The sequence below is a fragment of the Podarcis filfolensis genome (genome assembly GCF_964270895.1).
Source record: "Podarcis filfolensis genome assembly, chromosome: 15".
Lineage (NCBI taxonomy): Eukaryota > Metazoa > Chordata > Lepidosauria > Squamata > Lacertidae > Podarcis > Podarcis filfolensis.
The window spans coordinates 8,906,066-8,924,225 of record NC_139618.1 but is presented as its reverse complement, the minus strand read 5'-3'; the positions used below and the strand labels follow the sequence as shown (position 1 = coordinate 8,924,225).

The following is an 18,160-nucleotide window of genomic DNA, read 5'->3' as shown; positions in this document are numbered from 1 at the left end:
TTGCTGTACTGGTCCCAGAGCCAGCATGGGACCCAGACCGAGTCCTTTAAAAAGTAAATCTCTAGCCCACTCTACTAAAGTTTCAAGCACAATGGAAAAGCTATAAAGAGCACCTGGTAGTAATTCTATACCCTGCTTGAATGTTTTGTTCAAAAAGCAACTTATTGGGATAAAGTCAATACTGCTCAGTCTGTTGTAAGGAAGGCCTGACTGGGTACTAAAGTGTCAAGATGGCTAGAAATGCTTTAGATCTGGCCGTTTTTCTTCCCATTTGCTTTGTTCTCAGTCTCCTTTCAAAGTTCCTAACTAGGATCGGTTCCAGGCAGCTTCCTGTGTACATTTTTAAATCTTATTTTCTGTCTTCATGGCACCAGCATTATGCAGAGAGATACTACAAGAGCAAGAGGCAGAATATTATGTTTTCAGTAATGCCACCAAACAGCAGACATGTTTCACGAGTAACATACAGAGATTTACTACTAAAAATTAATGTAGTATCCCACTATCACTCAGTGCTATACAAGAAGTGAACTTAAAATTCATGTGCAGATTTTGCACAGTTTAAGCAATGAGTTAAAGGTTTTCAGAATTAGAACAGGGTAACAGAAGATAATCAACCATCTCATGGGATCACTTTCCACACATTATTCTTATCAATTTAAAAATTCAAGTCCACCTATAGAAATTAAGCTAGATAGAAAGAAAAAGGTTTTCCAATTGAAATTATAAAAAGTAGATGTTTATTTGGTGTGTGTGTTAAATTCTGTGCTGGAAAAATGTTTTCAAACCAGAGACTAACATCAGGTATTTGGATCGGTAGTGCATTCTGGAAACTTGTTCAGCTCTTGCTTCTTGACTGCCTCAGTTGAACATCATGTAGAAGAAACAGCACATGAGAAGTTGAGAAGTTAGTTTCTATTTGTCCCAAGTTTTTAGCTTTCTAGAAGGCTATTGTATTTCTATTTCAAAACTGGGGGTCTTTTCAACCTGGACCAAACAAAATATTTCACCAAACAAGAAATGTTAGTTATGCAAACATTTTCAAGAATATAGAGTAACATACAAATTTAGGATGGTTAGTTGTCTGCAACACTGATATGTTTTTGTGTTATTAAAGAATCCAGTATTACAAAGCTTGCTCAATACCCAAATGTACCATTAGTCCTCATTGGCCACTGCAGTTCCACCTTGGTTTCCACTAAAGGTGGTATTTAAAAACAATAACCCTACGACAGCAATATTGTACATAACAACATGGGGTTAAGAGCCACTGAACTGAGAAAGGCTACTTCAGAGTAAGTATGTGTAGTGTCAGACTATGCATCACCTTTATTTCAACCCATTTTTACAAGAATCTCTCTGAGGTTCTCTTGAGATAGGACCAGATTATCAAGTTGTCAATTGCTCAGGGAGAATTTACAGGATATTTCCTTTGTAAAAAAATTATCCACCAAGACAAGCAACTCTCCCATCATGGATTTGTTATATGCATCACTTTTTTACAAAATAAAATGAATTTTAAATATCTATCCGTTTCACTAGCATTTATGAGGTAAAGGGATTTTGCTCCTTTAAGTAAGAATTCTCTGTAAAAGTTTACTTTCAAGCACCTGCACCTCCTTCTCCCTTTTGCTTTTCCATTATGATCCCATTAATGCATTCAGTATATGTAATCACGGGATACAATTTCATGTACATAAATGTAAATGCTGCCTTAGATCCCAATTCTACTAGGAACTAAACTAAAGCCTTGATCTCTTGTAAGCAGTGATGAAGCCACCATTATTTTAAAAAGTAATCTTACTTCTCCCCTTTTAAACACTCACACAGAATTGTCATAAGTTCCTGTTCACAATATAAGGACCGGGGTGGGTGGGTAGTATTTTGGCACAGTAGTTTTGAAGGCATATTGACCCAAAACAATGATGCAGAAAAACACAGTAAAATATGAGTGGTCTCATTGTGCAAAAAACTCCAGATGCTTAAAAACTAACATTAAAACTGGGTCCCTCTCATAAGCATGATACAAAAATGCAAATACATAACTAAGTATTTTCAGACATGGATAGGGGGGCAAGATATTATCATCTTCCAAAGGGAAATGGCACTAAGCATCCTGGCTAGCTGCTGTTCTTCAAAGTTTTGATGAGGACACAAATACCAAGCACCAACACAATGATTTGGACCTGGAGAAAACTGGTGGCTTCATTTAAGGAAAACACTGGACAGTCCCTTCTGAATTCATGTAAAAGGTGACTGAATGGTTTGATTAAAGTCATATTTCTTTAAAGAACCTGAGCTCTGCCAGATCAGATCAAAGGTCCATCTAGTTCCTGTTTCCCACAGTGACCAACCAGCCTACAAGCAGGACATGATGGCAGTAACTTTTGTCTGCTGTTCCTCTGCAACTGGTAGTTAGTGGCATACTGCCTCTGACTTAAAAAAAATATTTTTTTTATTCTCCATCCCATCTGCATATATCCTAGTAAAGGCCTGATCCCACATCTTGAAAGCTGCAATCCTGAAGTAAACTTAATTGGATGTTAGACACAGTAGTAGCAATGATGATGATGATGATGATGATGATGATGATTTATTATTTCTTCCCCAGCCACTCTGGGCGGCTTCCAACTGAATATTAAAAGCAATACAGGATCAGACATTAAAAACATCCCTAAACAGGGCCGCCTTCAGTTGTCTTTTAAAAGTCAAATAGTTGTTTATTGCCTTGACATCGGGTGGGAGGGCGTTCCACAAGGCAGGCGCCACTACCGAGAAGGCCCTCTGCCTGGTTCCCTGTAACCTCACTTCTCGGAGCGAGGGAACCGCCAGAAGGCCCTCGGAGCTGGACCTCAGTGTAGGGCTTGCTTCTAAGTTAACATGCTTGGGATTTCACTGTAATGCAGAAAACAATTCCTTAAGTTACTTCTGCAGGTTTTTAATATAATATTTAAATATAATATTACGCTTAAAGAATAGATCGTACTTAAAGTTTGGTTGGGTATATGCAAACCTAATCTAGGGAGTTGATTGGTTAATCTGTTTTGCAGATCATATATTGAACTGCTGGCCCTAATAACAGCTATGCTGTTGGTTTTCCTGTATGAGCAAAACAAACACCCAAATGCCACACACAAAAACCCTCTCTCACCCTATTCTATAAGAGTGAGTGTGTGTGTGTGTGTGTGTGTGTGTGTGTGTGTGTGTGGCACAGTTCCTTGAGTGATAATCACCTGATATTTTAATACACTTTAAGAATTACAGTGCAAGTAATTAACAAGGCAGATATCCATTAGATTAAAAGGAAGGTATTTAAAATTCCCCAGTGCAATTTGCATGTGCACTACAGTTCACTGTAAGAAAATTAAGTCACTCGAAGATGGAAGGCAATTTGTAACATGAAAAGATTCAAACTCTTAAGTTTATTCAGAGAAAACTGATTTTTCAATATTTCATTTCCTATTATAGGAAAGATAAGAGAGAATGCCTAATGACCCAAGGTTCTGCACTACCTGTTCACAATCCTACTGCTACTTTATTAGTCACATCTTCCCTGACTTGCCTCATTACACCAGTACTGCAGCTGTCCATATACCTTTGAAAGGCAAAACAATAAAACCATTTTGAAAAGGGTACGTCCGGTTTATTTATTATTAGAGAAATTGGAGAAATTGGTAATTTGATCCAAGTATATACATAGTGCTTAAGAACAGCCCTCATTAGTTATTAATAATTAAAAGGAATGTTTATATTGCTTGATCCAAGCTCTGGAAAACTGAAGCTTTGGCCCAGCAAGAAATTGTGGAAAGAGGAATGTTGAAGGCTGTATTGTAATTAATAAAGTGGCACACTTAATCACCACACTTCCCTACAATTTATATGGGCTCTTCAGTTACTGGAACAGATAATAACTTGAACAGATTCATATCTGATTAGTTTTTTAACGTCAACATCAGATACCGTAAATCATATGGGGTTGGAGGGGAGTTATGTAGAGAAAGCTTGTGCCACGAATGGCCAGCCAAGCATCTGGCACAGAAATTGGTGACCATATCTTTGATTTCCCTTGGTTACAACAATAAACAGCGACAAGGTCTAAAAGTCAATGAAACAGAATGCAACAGAATTGGATGATAGGACTTACAAAGAGGCAATGCTCTCCCTTATACGCATTCCTATGTAGTTAGCCCATCTCATCCAAATCATAACATGCTGCAAAGAGAACACACCATCATGGTGTTACGAGTTCTCATTTTTCATGGTCAAGGAGAAAAACATCATCACATTTTAAGCCACTTAGCAACTCAGTGCAGTACACATCAGTTCTCCATGGATTACTTATCTGGATTACATGCAGTGACTGAGTGGGATAAGAGAAAGCCACTGATGGGCAAAATGTTCTGCTTGGAGGAGGTAAGTCTTTCGGCAAGACAACCATACTACAACTACAAAACTCTGTAAACATAGTCCACCTCTGACCAGCTGCAGGATTACATAAAGTAGATCATACTGAAACTGTATGAACAAAAAGATGTATATTCCATCTTAAATCAATCATTATTTTTGTTACCTGACAATAACTATGAATCCATTTCCAAAAGGAAATGGATTAAAACATATGCATTAAAGAGAAAGGACAGATACCGTAAGTCAATAGTAATTAAAGTAGGAAAATTTTTGATTGCACCAATTAATCACTGATTATAAAATAGAGTGTTCTCATCAGAAACATCTCCTGATAAAGTCTGATTAATACCAATGGACAATACAATCTATGAACATCTTCTGATCCAGGCATAGAGATGTTCCAAAGAATAAAATGCTTGGGTTGTATCCAACTAAACTTTCTTAAGAGTAGACACACAGTAAACACATTTAAATTAACGGACTCAAATTAGTCAGCCATTATTTTCAACGGGTCTACTCTGAATAGGATTAGCACTGGATACAATCCTATGGTCACTTTAGGTGTTCTCATCTTCATTTACTGGTTACATCTCTATACTGTCCTTCCTCCAAGAAGCTTTGAGCTGTATGCCTTAGGACTGCATTGTTGGTAGATAAAGCAAATAGACGATGGCTGAATTTAAACAATATTGTAATGATGGTTGTTATGCTAACCAGACATACAAACGTGAGAGCCAGTGTGGTGTAGTGGTTAAGAGTCACGTAATCTGGGGAACCGGGCTCGCGTCTCCGCTCCTCCACATGCAGCTGCTGGGTGACCTTGGGCCAGTCACACTTCGTTGAAGTCTCTCAGCCCCACTCACCTCACAGAGTGTTTGTTGTGGGGGAGGAAGGGAAAGGAGATTGTTAGCCGCTTTGAGACTCCTTAAGGGGAGTGAAAGGCGGGATATCAAGTCCAAACTCTTCTTCTTCTTTTCTTACAGCAGCTTGCCTGCATTGCTTTTTATCTTCTCTGCTTTGCAAGTTCACTACAAGGAAGTAGCCTCCAGAGGCAGAGCATTGTTTTAAACTATAGTTTATTGATTCAAGCATCACACCAAACCACAGTCTGCAAGTTCCCTTCAAACCATTTGTTTAAAGTTGTGGTTCACCAGCTGATGCCTTGTCAGTTCAGACATGCCATTAAATTATCATCAAGCTTCAAACACTGTTGACTAGCTTTCCTAAACCCACTCAGTGAGATGCAAAGCAGAATTCAAACCTGAACCCATTCCCCATACTTTAGCCCCTAAACAACCATTGCTCTCAAACAGCCCCAATTGTTAATCTGCTTTAAGTCCACAATGTAGATATCCCTTCAAGTGCCATTTCAGCACTAGCTGAGCGCTGATTTTCTGTGTCCAATCTCTTAACAAAGATACACTTTAAAGAAATACTTCAGAAGCAAAAATTATGAAAAGCATTATGAAAATTATGCTGAAGAGAATGCTAAAATCATCTAAAACAGTAAGGTTAACATTTCCATGATGTGTCAAAAAAAGAATGGGAAGAGAAATTTGACATCTCAGAAACAATAGCTTCATAGATGCTTGGAGCACCAGTAAGTGGCTCCCTCAGAGAAAACCTTTTTGTTCCAAAAGATCCATCCAAAAACTTGTTGGACACATTAAGCTTAAACAACTCATTGCTGGTTAAGCTGAGCGCACACAATGTTTCAGAATTGTCAGAACAATTGCTTCATTTAATACCTCAACTTAAAAGGCACATTTAAAATTGTTCTCCTAATGCATTATCAGACACTACTTTACAAGAGCAACCTCTTAAGACTGCAAATTTTTATTTAACAAACATACCAACATTCTTAACACTGTAAGCATAACTAAACCACCTAAAAGCACTGCAGGAATTTGGATGGATGAAATTTTAAAATAGTGTTTGGAATGAAGTTGACAGTACTCAAACTGACACTGTATGAACTTCCTACTGTTGCCTGTAAGAAAACTTAGAACAGAATGGCTAAAAATATATTGTGTATCTGTTAAGCTGACAGATCACTTTATTTGGGAAGATATCACTGATAAAAGTAATTAAATTGTTTGTATGGGTTTTTTTAAGTTCTTACAAGAGGGGGGAACTAAATGTATTTTGGATTGAACTTTATAAATTTCAATTATACTAAATCTACAATTATGCAATGGCTACTACCCACAATGGTGTATTCTACCTCCATAGTTGGAGGCAGTATGTCTCTGAATACCAGTGGCTTGGAATCAATGGGAAGAATCCTGCTACATTCAGGTCCTGCTTGTGGGCCTCCCTTGGGTATCTAGTTGGCCACTGTGAAAACAGGGTGCTGAACTAGATGGGCCTTTGGCCTATTCCAGTAGGGCTTTTCTTTTCTCTTTAGCCAATGTTTAAAAAGGAAACCTGGTTAAAGTCTACATTTACCATAAAACTGAGTCATGACAGCAATTTAAATCTTCCGTAATAAAGTCATATACAGACATATCAAACTTTTGAACTGAAGCATTATAAGAAACATAAGAAGTTATACATCATCAGTTATTGTGTGCTTTCTATGGGACCTAGGGACTACGGTGTCAAAGGTGTCACATCTCAGGAGATGCCATCACGTGTCTCATCAGTATGGGACCCACATTAATATTCTTGTACTCCTATTTTACGCCATCCAAGTATCTCAACTCTGCCATGTATTCTGTTCTCAAATTATGAGTGTTTACAACAGCTAAACAGCACTGACACTTCCATCTCATTGATAAATACTTTTTGAGTAACTACCACCAGTTCCTTTTCAGGAAAGTTCTGAACACTTACTTCTGAGACTGAGCTGTAAATCTGACTTTGACTGCATCTTGAGCCTTCAAGCAAGTGATCTTGCTTAGTATCCTTGTATATATGTAGAGTCAGACAAAGCTGAATTCTAGTTAAGCAGGTATAATTTTGCAGTGCAAAAGACATATGGGCTGCAAGGCCAAATGTTTTAAATTGTAATCCTATAATGACTCATTTAGTTATCAGCCAATATGTGGTAATTGTTATAGCAACTAGTTTGCAGGCATGCTGTTCAAAAAAAATAAATCAGAAATGGGGAACTTGATTTACAATAATGATTTAAATCGTCCTGATGCATGTCAATTTTTAATAGACATAGATGTTTCTCTGCTAATGGGGTAGCCTTGAATGAAGACATTTGATTCCTAGCATTTGTATTGAAGAGAGTACACTGTCAATGAGTAGCAGCAGCAGTCAAGTCTGTCAAACTCCTAGCAGTCCTTTAATTTTCCTCTTAAAGTGCATGGTAGACTAGATTAGGTGACGTATAAGCCAAACAATGTTCCATTTGAAACCCCACCTTAATTAGCAAACACCATACATTAAGAATTAATGACTGCCCAGCCCAGATTATTGCAACTGAACCCACAACTTCCAAAACCAGAACTCTAATTTATAGTCTCAATCCAGGTTTATCCTATTTAAGAGACATTGTCCCATGTCCAAATAAAGACACTGTTAATCTTCCATTAAAAGTAGTGCTAAGGCAAGTGTGGTACTCAAGCGTAGCTAAGCATCCTTTCCCTTGTTTTACAGTTGACAGAAGCAGAGTTCCAATTATGACTGGTAGCATACAAGGTTAACTTGACAGGCCGTGTGTATCCTATTCACTATATTATTGCTATCTTTGACTTCCCATTATGCCACACAGTTTGATAATAATATACAATGGGTATGGGTAATGTTGGGTATCCAACATTAAGTCATACTCAGAGCAGACTCACTGAAATTAATGGACATAGCTAACTTAGGTCCATTAATTCCAATAGGTTTACTCTGAGTAGAACTTAAGTTTGATACAATCTGTTAGTCCTATTCCTGAATTTACCCTTGTTTAAATACTTGTAATCTTGCCTACATTTCAGTTGTTCATGATTTCTTAAATTTTATATTCTGAAAAGTTATCCCAGCTTCTTCCAGTAAGCTCAGAGGGTATACATTATGTCCCTGCTCCCTTCTATTCTCACAACTACCTTGTGATGTACATTGAACCAGTGATTCTCCCTCGGTCTAAGGTTAGCTTATAAACTTCAAAGCTGAGAAGGCATCTGAACCTGGGATTTCCCATTCAAAGTCCAACACTATTTCAAAGTCCAACACTGAACAATCAACAAATCATCCAAAGGAGGTTTTTTTATAGTATTTAGTAAAAGTGAAGTTCTAAATCCACTCTGATGCATATTTATAAGTTCTACTGAGAGATGACTTGAGTGGCATCTCTACCATATCATGCCTAAGACATGGTATAGAAGCTAAGAACGTAGTTAAGACAGTAACTGTCCCAAATGAAGATTTGGATGAACAGGAATCAAGAAAAAATTAAGTACAGCAATACAAAAAAGTTAAGAATCTGACCGGACTTAGATCTGGGCTCTATTCTCCAAGAAGCCATAAATTCACTTTATGAACTCTTAGATTGCAATTCTAAATGCACTAATGAACAGTGAGACCTCTGCCCAGATATGATTCCATTTGCACAGCTGATTCCATGACTCAGCTTACAGCACTGACAAAGATTATGCATGGCATAATGTAGCTATATTACAAAACAATTTAAGGTACAATTTAAAAGGGAAAGAATGGAAATTGCAGAGTACAACATCATAAACCAGAAAGATTTTTACAGAGGCTGAGAACATGACAATGCATCCTTTTACTAGGGAAGGTTTCCCATACTTCTAAGGACATAAGCACACACACACACACACACACACACACACCAGGATGCAGAAGTTCACACCAACATTCACAACATAATGTTAAATTTTATGCTAATATAATGACAGCTACAATCTTTGTTCTGTATTCACTATGTGTCAGACATGAATTGTCCACCCATAAACAGGCACTGAAAAATATAGAAAGGGTCAAACCTTTTTGCCACCTGAAATGTAAATACCACAGGCTAGAACAGTAGGCATCCTTCGAAGTCTTATAGTAGTACCGTTTGGAAGTAAACAACAACAACAACAAAAACACCAAAAACAGATTTTCCTAATGACAACTTTAACCTATTCACAAAATAAAAGCACCTCAACACTGAGTATCACTATATATAATAATTAAGACCCTTTTAATTTCTGGATTATATTCAAAGGCAATGTGTGACATTCTAACCCAAAAGCAAGTATATTAAATCTTGCAACAAACTTTACAAAACATTTAAAACGTGTTCCATTTTAGGTTGCACTTCGGCAAGGCCAAAAGGAAGATTATATAATCAACAAGCAAATCATATAAGCATATAATAAGCTAAAAAGACTATCTATATAACTATATATATATAAATAAGCCTTGAAAGTGGGAGGAGACAGAACAGGACCTATAATCCTATTAATTCCCATTTTTTTCTTTGCATATATGCATTTTCTTCCTGTGTTAAGTGTCAGTATTCAGGGTCAACCCAAATCTCAAGGTCAATGGTTTTAGTCAATTTAGAGTTTGAGTCCCCTTATACAATAGACACTCTAGCAAACAACCAAACTATTTGGTTTGAAGAAATGCAGGAAACAGTGGCCACTCATAAAAGAAATGCTAAAAATTATACTGTATATGGTACAGGTTAATCCACACCCATATTGATAAGAATCAAATTGTGCTTTGTCCGATACAATCTATGTATATTCACCCTTGTTAAGAATTGGATTTGGCATGACAAAGATTGAATATCAATGAGAACACTGCCATCCTTCATTAGGTAAGTGTAAAGAAAGATGAAACATCATGTTTACCATTCCATCAGAGTGTTTTCCATATCCTTTTGTCCTACATCTTTTCTGTACTCTTTAAAAATGTGTCAAAGGATAACAGTGCTCAATTTGATCGTACTTGTGGAGAGGAGACTTGTGGTGCTACAGAAAACCACCACAAAATGTAAGAACAAATGAAGTCACCATTCACTAATGTAGAAATTTGATATGTACTATTTGTGTAAATATATCATATCTCAAATGAAGTAAAAAAGTGAAAATCTGTTCAATCAGAAAGATAATCAAACAACAACAAAAACCCTTGCTTTCCAACATTGACTGGCTACTTTACTGCTAGACAAATCAAGATCTACGGAAGGGGGGGTGTGAGATAAATAAAGACTACTACATTCACTTGATTTCTATACCACTAGACTCCTCCCTAAAGAACAGACTTCATTGTTACTGCAATTACTATACCTTCCACTCCAGCAAAAACACAAGCAGAAAATGGGTGGTGTGGATGCTATGAAAAGGGTAATCTAGCCATTTCACAGCTTCTGCCTTACTCCACCCAGTTTTCTCCTCAATGGCTGTGCTCGCTGTACTCGCCCTCCATAAACACAATCCAACCAAACAAGAACACACAAAACATTACTGACAAACTAATGTATCTGTGGCAGAGGCTTTTGTTAAAAGTGTTCTCTTTGTTCAAAATATCTGATTCAGGGATATTCTAAACCACTTTGAATAATAATAATAATAATAATAATAATAATAATAATAATTCAGCTACTGAAAAATCCTGTCCCACACCGCCAAGCAATTCAATGGTGCACAATTGTTTAATTATAAATCTGAGAATTCGGACCATTTCACCCCCTCCTCCACAACCGATAGTGCAGTCTACAAATGTGACATATGCACAGTAGCAAGATGTTAAAGAATTCCAGGGGGAAATTGAATATGCAAACAGGTTAATGCACCTAAATACATTACTATTCTCCCCCCCCCCTTGGGTGGACAGAGGGAGAGGTACAGTGAAAAATGTTAGTATAGCTTCCAACACTCATGGCTAGGAAACTCACTGCAAAAATATTTGACCTGCATCAATCAAGCCATACTGCAGTAGTATCGGAACATTTTTTTCCCCAGCCAATGCTACTAAAGCAAATAAGATAGGATGTGACTAGTCTCAGAGGCTGAGTGCATAATTTCTTTTTCCCCCACCCACATCACCACTCCAAAAACCTCTCCTATAAGTGTGTGACCCACCTTAACTTCTTCACAGAAGTAAGGTAAAGGGGAAGAGAGAATCACAAAGCTAAATTGTTACAATAAGAGTTGTATTCTGAACAATACAGAACAAACAAGCCCCTTAATGGGATGGGATTCCTTGCTGGCATCTCTAGCATCACTCCTCCTCCTCCCCATCTTTCAAAAGGGCAATTTCTTCTTGAAGCTGCCAGCAATGAGGTTCTACCAGCAATGAGGTTCTAAGCCCCAACATGTGGAATCTGATCTCCCTAAGTCTTCCATCACATCCTCCTCCCATTTTTGCTGCAGCTTGTTCTGAAGGTCTGAGCCACCTCCTAGAAATGATTTTTCTCTTACTCAGTCACTGCAGGGAGATTGGTGGAAAAGGGCCTTTTGACAGACCACCAGATTAGAGCTGCCAGACATCTCTTTTATGTTGTGTACCACAGATCATTTATTTTAATGAGCCAGTACCCCAACACTCATCTTGCTTAAAACAAACAACACAGAGAAGCATGCCAACTTGCCAACAAACAGTAATTCTCCTCCCATTTTTGTCAACAAGAAAGGAATAAAGAAATGCAAGGAGCATGCGGGGGGGGGGAAGAGATCTATGATATATTTCCTTTCAACCTGACTTCCTCTTTACTTCCAGGCCTTTATTGGGGTCACTATCACTACAACCTCCTCCACCCCATTTATTGTGAAGTCGCCAGAAGAAAACATCATTATGGAATGCAGGTGGTCAAGCAGTGGAGTGGCAGTAAATATGAAGAAAAGATAATGAAAGAAGAGTGTGGTAGGAGACCAGAGTTGTGGGCTGTGAGACAAAGCTTACAGAAATATGGAACTGAAAAATGGACCGGAGGTTGCAAGAAGGGAGATTCAAGAATAAAAGGCTAGTAAAGAAATACTACAGATATAACAACAGAGCTGGGAGTAGAGGACTAAAGCTAAAGATAAGCAGGATTCTGAATGTCAGAAGCAAAAGTAAGATGGGTGCAAAGGCTGGTCTAGACTAGAGCACGAAGGGCCTTCAAGCAAGGCAGCATGATGAGGTTTCAGAGTGACAAAGCAGATGCAAGAAGGGGAGATGATAGAGCTAGGAACAGAGGATGTAGAGAGATGCTGTGGTAGTAGGAGGTAGAGGGTACCAACAAATTATGCTTTAAAAGATGGCTTGAGAATGGGGAAAAACCAGAGAGCAAAGGGTGTGATCAGACTCCTCCAGCTAGAGAAAGGAGATGAAGAGGTGTGTACAGAGGGGAGGGGAGAAATGCAGTAACGCAGGATTATGGGGCGGAGATGCTACGGCAGAATTGAGGAACTGAAGAACTGGAAAAGATCACATCCAGCTGGAGAGGGATGCTGAGAATTCAGATAATAGTAAAACAGCGGTATTAGGAGCCTCTCCCCTCCCTCCAATGGAAAATCTATATCCTTTAATGGAAAATGTAACAGATTCTCCATTAAAGGGAGGCTAGTTTCTCAGCCAAGGTGAGGGGCCACCGACCTCCTCTATAGATAAACAAAATTGGAAGTCAAAGGGCAACTATATACTCATTTGTACACCCTCTCTAACAGGAAAGAGGGGTAAGAAGGAAAAGAAGCCCTTTCGCTTCCTATTAGAAGACAAGAAAGTGTCACCTATAAGATGGGTGTGGAAGAGGAGAAACAAGGCGCAGCCCCACTAGAGAGGGTCACACGTGCCCCACTCCCATTATAAGGGAAAGTAGGATGAAAGAGCAAAAATAACCTTGATTCCACTGGAGACTGAGAAAGGGTAATATATCAAAAGGGGGGTGTAAAGAGGGGAAACCAATATACCCACCCACCTACTATGGGGGGGGGCCGAGAAAAGACTAAACAGGGTCATGCCGTTTGGCAGGAGGTGGGTGCATGGAGAGATGTTCAGGAGAGATGCTGGGTGCGGGGAAAGAGGAGAGGTAATCATAGTACAGGGGTGGCTAAAGGCCAGGAGGAAGAACAACGTTTGTGTGTGGAGGGTGGATGAGCGGGAGCAAAGGAAAGCACGCCATACGCGTTTTTCTTGCCTAGTCACCTAAGGAAAGAAGGGGAGAAGAGAGGGGGGTATCCGACAGAGGAGAAGAATGGGCAGCGTGCATTTCAGAGAGACGTACGAATGAAGGTTGGGGCGTGAAGGGGGGCAAAACACAAACACGCGATGACGACGGTAAGGATGCGAGTCGGAGAAAGAGAGAGAAGGGAGGGAAGCCTTATTCATCCCTCCCTTTCTCCTTCTCTCCTCCCTTCCTCCCCCCCACCCCCGTCTCAATATCAACGGGCGCGGCGGCCATTTTGAGAGCGAGCTGGAAAGAAGCGAGGAAGGAAGGAGGGAGAGGAGGAGGCGGCGGCGGCGGCGGCAACAGCAGCAACACGAGCAGCCCCAAGCCGGGGCCTACCGCCCGTTCACCCCGCGCCCAATATACATGAATAAATAAAGCCATAATAAAGCAAAGCGCCACAGTACAAGCCCGTGTCGCGCCTTATAGGTGTGACACCCTCCCTTCTCCCGCTGGACCCAGAAGCCGGCCGGCCTTACCCGAGCCTCCGAGGCCGCTCCCACCAGTTCACCGGCGCCGGTTCCGCACGCGAGGCGAGCGCGTACTGTGAGGGGGGGGAATTGCTGGTCGCTTCCTTGGGCCCGGGGGAGGCACACAGCCGGCCTCGCCGAAGAAGGGCTCTCTCGGCCCCCTCCCCTTTTGCCGGCTTGTGGAGAAAGAAGATGGAGGAAGCTTGTGGGAGGAGGCTGGCTGAGGAGGGGCAGGCGGAGGGGTCGCAGCGGTGTTCCTTCTTCGGTGGTAATGGTCGTCGCGCTCGTCGTCGTCGTTTTCCTTCGTCGTCGTCGGCAGCAGCAGCAGCGGCGTCGACCGCCCTTTTCCCGCCCCGGTCTTGTCAGTGGCGCCCCGGCCGCCAGGAAGGAAGGAGGGAGGGAGCAGCAGCGGAGGAGGGAGCAGGCTCGGCCCGCTTTAAGAACTGCGCATGTGCGGAGAGGGGAGGGGATAGCAGCCCGGAGACCATCTTGCGGGGAGGCCGACGCGCGCCGACTCCCGGCGTGCAGCGCGGCCGAGGAGAAGGCGGCGGCGCGGGGTGGGCGGCGACGACGACGAGGGTAGCCGCCGCCGCCACAGCAGCAGCAACACCCGCCCGGACTCTGTTCCCGACATGCACCGCGGCCAGTTTACCTCAGCCCGCCTGGCCGCTTCTGCCTGTGTGGCGGTCGGTCGGTTTCTCCTCAACCCTCTCCTGTTTACACTCACCATTGTTACTCTCTTATCACACTCATCAACAATATAATTATGGTTATGATTATTAAAATACTTCTATTGGTCTTAATTTCAAACAATCGTCCTTGTGATCGTCGCGTTTTCTGACGAGCTCAAGGCGGCGGACGAACCGCAGCACCAACAACATCATCATTTTAAAATTCAAAAACGGCTCACAAGTCGCGCTGTCAAAACAATATTTTAAAATTAAAGACCCCCTTTTAAAATAACAATAACAACCCACCCGCAGAAATCAGTAATCCTTCACAGGCAAGCAGCGGAGAAAAAAATTCTTAGCCAATGATTTATTTTATGAACAATCATGTCTTTTATGTTTCTTAAATGACGGGGGGTTCATTTTCATTATCTTTTAGCTTTTTTTTGTAAACCACCCATGAAATATACAGTAATGGGCAGCAATATAAATGTAATATTATTAATGACATTACTAACGTCTTCTTGCACGTTTTTCTTACAGAACAGGTGGAAATTCTCTTACACAGTCTAGTTCCACTAAAATTTGTTGTCAACATCTCTTACATCGTTATGTTGTTACAAGCTAAATCTCTACGTACAACCTCCTGAGTTCCATAGGTCTTATTCCCAAGTAAAAAACTACGGTGGTGGTCTTATTCATTTATTTTTACTTCAATGTGCCTTTTTTATAAAAGTATTCATAGCGCTTCTCTCACACCCTCAAAAAAGGCTTTGGAATAACAATAGTGTCAGTCTTAGTTGTGCTAACAGCACCACGTAGGTGGAAATACCAGCATAGGTGTTTTGTTCTCTAATACAACCTTTCAGCCATCGAAATGGCCCCAAACAATACAATTCAAAGAAGAAAATAAAATTTAAAAATCCCAAAATAGCTAAGAGTTAAAAGTTTGGCCAATTAATAGTTTCATTCTGAACTTTCATTCCAAAGGGGTGGCGGGGGTTGCAAAGTATAAGACTACAGTTTGCTGTCTGAAAAGCTAGTAATCTAAAATTAAACTCACAAGGAAGTGGAGGCAAGGGTATACTGGGAAAATACTGTTGCTGTAAATTATCATTTACAAAGCACTTTAATTTTCCTAAGGACAGTACACAGATTAACCTGGGCACAGGCTTACAGTCTAATAGACACCACATTGGAGGAAAAGGGAATGGGAAGGGAAGAGGAAAACAAGTATACAAAGGTTGCTGTTCTTAAAGTTACATACACGGCGACTCAATTCACGCTGGGGTTACATTCCAAGGAGAGCGTGTAAAGCCAAAATTGTGTATGGTCAAAACCAACCTGGCTACCCCATGTCTGCTTGGAAGCAGGTCTCATGGACTCTAAACTGCATAGGAGGTAGGATGGGCATGTGGGTCAATGCTGCTTATGGTCAACTAGAAGACTGATGGTTCAAGCCTACCCAGGGACAGTTGTGGGCAGAACTAGAAGACCCTTGGGGTCCCTTCCAACTCTACAATTCTATGATTCAATTCTATGTCTTCATTTGCAGAACTCTCCTCTGTTTGATGGACAGCTATTAAAGGAGTCCTCTATCTGAAATACAGTTGGAGCCAAATTTGAAGAGAGAGAAGTGGAGGGACTTGTGCTTCTCCATCAAGTTAGCACCTGGACAGCAGACCGAGTTGACACATTATTCACAGTTGTCGTGACTTTGGTGAGATGGATTATTATTAATATTATTATTTACTAAATTTATGTACCACCCCTCAGCTGAAGATCTGAGGGCGGTTTGCAACATAAAAGCACAAAATACATTACATAACAATAGCAAAAAAAACAACAAAACAACAACAACCAAGCATGACACATAATGTTGTGACTCAGAAAAGAAGTTTGCTTTGTTCATTATTGTTTTATTAATAGAATTGAGAAACTGTTTTTCAAAATTTTGTATAGTTTCTAGTTTAGTTTTTGGTGGAAGTTGAACTGCAGCAGAATAGAAGAAGTGTTGAATGTGACAAATACATGGTGGGAATGAAAATAATACCTTCCAGCATCCACTTTAACACAGATTGGGATTAAGGTTTCCTCTCAAGGGTTCCTGGTACTCATCCTGTTAGAGAGGTATAATCCATCTGGCTTAGATGGAGGTGCATGGGTGAATTGGTCTGAACGAAACTTGAATTGACTTTAATATATAATGCAGACGTGTTATGTAAGGAGTTGTAAATGGTGCTTCACCCTCTACAACAGGGGCAGCTAACCTGCAGCTCTCCAGATATTGTTGGAGTCCTCCTCCCATCCGCCCCAGCCATAATGGCCAATGGTCAGAAATGATGAAAATTGTGGAAAGTCCTCTTGTTAACCTTTAGTATCCTTCAAGCTCCCACTAGCAGTCCAGCACTGCCTAGGAATTCAAATAACACAACCCCTGTGAGATTTTTAGATGGACAGTGTAATTTGTGAGTTTTAGTCATATTTTAGTCTGCCATCTTGATTCAAAATGGCACTTGGCATTCAAACGTCAACCAAGACTGCAGCCCCTACCTCAGGAACATTCGTGTCAAATTTGGCAGCAATATCTCAAAAGAGGTGGCCAAACCTATAGAGCACAGATGGACAGACAGACAAACTGTTTCCAAAATATACAGTAGATTAGACAACAGGTAAGACCAGTGTTAAAGCAGATGTGCATCCAGCCTGCTTGATTGCAATTGGCTAAACACCTGACTTCTGGAGACAAATGGCTTCTACTCAGTTATGATGTAGTAATCTATTAATGGCTCTTAAGTAACAAATCAGGTCTCCCTGCTGTCTTGAATGTGACAGAAGCATGCTAATAATGAAAAAGAACCAACATATGCAGTCTTGCCTAGAAGGGCCGTTAGTCTTTATGAGCTTTTTCAGTAGGGAAGACTAGTAAAAGGAATGAAAGACTGCAAACTATATTTTAAAGCTCACTTCGCATGATTGAAGACAAGATCAAATGGTGTATGAAATAGGAACAAAACTTTTAAAAAGTATTAAACCATGGCTCTGTTAAAAAAGAAAGCCTTTGAAGATTGGGCATGCAGATATGTGTGTATAGCATCAAAGAGGCTTCTCTGTGATCATCTGTGGGAGTTTTTTTCTTCAAATAAAATAAAAAGAATTTCTGAGAGAATTTCAGTGGGCTGAGGTCTCACAATATCATCTAAGCTTCGGTGAGGCACCAGAAATTTATATTACATGTTTATTTCTTAAGCATACAAATATACCATAGCATTCTAATAATTTAGCAACTGTTGTTTGGTTGAAATGCTTAGGGCACATAGCGTAGATCTGAATTTAGTCTCACTCACAGAATGGAACAATTGTTTTCCCCATTAGCAATATCCAATCTGCCTTCATTATTACTTGAGTCTATTGTTAAATAAGATGTGCCCATTATATTAATTGGAGACCGTGGCAAAACACAGAGGAAAGAGAGGTTGAAACTGCAGCAAGTACACTGTTTATCTAAGTTC

At 40.2% G+C, this 18,160-nt stretch overlaps 1 protein-coding gene across 1 annotated transcript in view; it reads right to left on the bottom strand.

Annotated features, from left to right (window-relative positions):
* The window catches only part of PAFAH1B1 (platelet activating factor acetylhydrolase 1b regulatory subunit 1), a 55,998-nt gene extending 40,440 nt beyond the window's left edge, over positions 1-15,558 (bottom strand). The window contains exon 1 of the mRNA XM_083587877.1: positions 13,990-15,558. The gene's annotated coding sequence lies outside the window, so the exon portion shown is untranslated. The remainder of the gene's footprint in view (positions 1-13,989) is intronic.
* Between the last annotated feature and the right edge of the window lie 2,602 nt (positions 15,559-18,160).